Consider the following 2,552-nt stretch of genomic DNA (forward strand, 5'->3'; position numbering starts at 1 on the left):
TCCGAGCCTTTCTGCGAAAGTTACGGACGTTCGTAGTTTCAAAATCGTTTAAGAACAAACACTACTGGAAATTGTATTATGGCAACGTTTTTTTCCTCCGCAACGGTTATACAACCGTTGTCTGTAATCGGAAATCGCAACGGTTATACTCGTTGCACAAGGACGTAATGCTATAGCTACACTTTAGCGTCTAAACCGTTGCAATTGTATCTAAACCGTCACCATACATGTCCCTAATGGGACGATTTTCTTTAACCGTTGCAATAGTTGTAATATGGCAACAGTTTTGTTTCTATTGCAACGGTTTTAAATTCCCTCCCAAATTTTCCTTATTTTCACTGTAGCCCGCCTAATAGAGAGACCACATTATTTTTCCTTTTAGCCAAAAATCGTAAAATCGTATTGAACGAAATTAAACACCGAACTCTCTCTCTCTACTAAATTCATCACCCACCTCACTCTATCTCTCTCTACAAATTTCTACTTCACTTTGCACCCTAATTATCAATGCTCTCCGAATCTCGTAGCGGGTTACTCAATTCCAAGTTATCTTCTCTATTCTCTCATCTCTTTTTTTTGGATTTATTTTGCATGTTCTTCCAATTCTAAAATAAAATCATTTGTGGTATGGGTTTTGATTTTTTTTTTTTTTTTGAATAAGTATGGGCTCTGATTTCTTGATATTCCTTTTTTTTTTTTTTTTTTTTTTTGTCTCAATATTTTTAAAATATCTGGTTGCTTATTTTGTTGTTGTAAGAATTGGGTGGAATTACTTCGATTTAGTAAATATCTAGCGGAAAGGTGTGAGCTTTTCGTTTTCAAAGTTAATGCCGTGTCTAATGTTGGATTGTTCTGATTTTGTTGTATAAAATGAGCTTGTGAGACACGATTTTTTCTCTCAAGAATCTAACGTAAATTAGGTTTTCTTTGCTCTTGGAATTTCCTTTCTTTTGCTTCTCATTTGTGTTTGTTTATTCTTGTTCTAAACTCGTTGTCCATGGTGAAAGCTTGAAGCATTGTCAACTCTCAAACGCCTCAATTCGTTGCTCGTCGAAAGGTAATTTCAATAATATTTTGTAGCTCTTACAATTCTGTTTGATATTGAATTTTATATTGGTTTAGTTGGTAATTGAATTTTTATCGGTTGTTATTTAAAGTCCCATTTTCATCTTCTTAGTTTTCGGTTGGCAAGTTCGTTTTCCAAGAACCTTCAAACTTTTAGCTAGTTCTCATTTATGGGATGAGGAAATATAGATGGAGGCCCTATATGGCTAGGCATGCTTGAATTATGAGGAATTAATTTTGTGAATTTGAGAGAGGTGTGGATCACTAGAGTGCACTCGACTTTTGACTAAAAAAGCATTTTCGGTTATAATGAAAAGCTTGTTTATAAATACTCTAAAATCGATTAACAATCTTGACCCTCTATTAGATGCCAAAAGCTTTTAGTTAATATTTTTCCATTCGGGAATTCTTCTCGTATTTACAAAGAGTAGACAAGTACTTCCATCTAGCGTGAAGAAAACGCATCCTTCCCAATGGAACAGACGAAGAATCTTCTATGAAAAGGATAATCGTGATAATTATATATTTGGAGTGGATCTCGTTTCGCCAAAAATGTGAACGGCTCGGTTTTGAACAATAATTAATTCGCTAAATTGATTCTCGGGAATTTTCATGTGTTGCTACTAAGATTTGCATCATTATCTCTATTTGTGTTATGGTTACCACCTCTTGATTTCCCCACTGTTCTGCTTTCAGCTACCTTGTAGCAGCTGTTGGATTACAGATCATATGGAGCCTTGTACTTGCTATAGCTGATGTATATGCAATATTGGTGAAAAGAAGTTATAGAAATGCAACAGTTGTCAGTCTATTTGCTGTTGGTGATGGGATCACTTCTACTCTTACATTTGTTGCCGCCTGTGCATCAGTTGGAATTACAGTTCTTATTAGCAATGATCTTGACAAAACTAAATTATGCCTTGAGGAAAAGTTATGCCCCCCCGGCATAACTTTAGTTTTTCCTTAAGGAAGTTATGCCGGAGGGGGCAGACTTTGCCTTGAGACTTTTTTTTTTTTTTTTTAACTTTTCAAGGCACACTTTTAGTTAAGGCATACTTTTGGTTATACCTTAATTAAAAGTCTGCCCCATAAGGCATAATTCCTTAAGGAAAAGTTTTGCCCAATAAGGCAAAACTAAATTATGCCTTGAGGAAAAGTTATGCCCCCTCCGGCATAACTTTAGTTTTTCCTTAAGGAAGTTATGCCGGAGGGGGCAGACTTTGCCTTGAGACATTTTTTTTTTAAAAAAAAAACTTTTCAAGGCACACTTTTAGTTAAGGCATACTTTTGGTTATACCTTAATTAAAAGTCTGCCCCATAAGGCATAATTCCTTAAGGAAAAGTTTTGCCCCATAAGGCAAAACTAAATTATGCCTTGAGGAAAAGTTATGCCCCCTCCGGCATAACTTTAGTTTTTCCTTAAGGAAGTTATGCCGGAGGGGGCAGACTTTGCCTTGAGACTTTTTTTTTTTTAAAACTTTTCAAGG

The 2,552-nt window shown here is 35.5% G+C and overlaps 1 long non-coding RNA gene across 1 annotated transcript; it reads left to right on the forward strand.

Annotated features, from left to right (window-relative positions):
• The first annotated feature begins 393 nt into the window (after positions 1 to 393).
• LOC132042631 (uncharacterized) lies at positions 394 to 1,899 on the forward strand. The gene is made up of 3 exons (XR_009411526.1): positions 394 to 545; positions 1,008 to 1,057; positions 1,762 to 1,899. It is a non-coding gene; the product is annotated as an uncharacterized LOC132042631 (long non-coding RNA).
• The last annotated feature ends 653 nt before the right edge of the window (positions 1,900 to 2,552 follow it).

This window comes from Lycium ferocissimum, unplaced genomic scaffold (genome assembly GCF_029784015.1).
Source record: "Lycium ferocissimum isolate CSIRO_LF1 unplaced genomic scaffold, AGI_CSIRO_Lferr_CH_V1 ctg16735, whole genome shotgun sequence".
Classification (NCBI taxonomy): Eukaryota; Viridiplantae; Streptophyta; class Magnoliopsida; order Solanales; family Solanaceae; genus Lycium; species Lycium ferocissimum.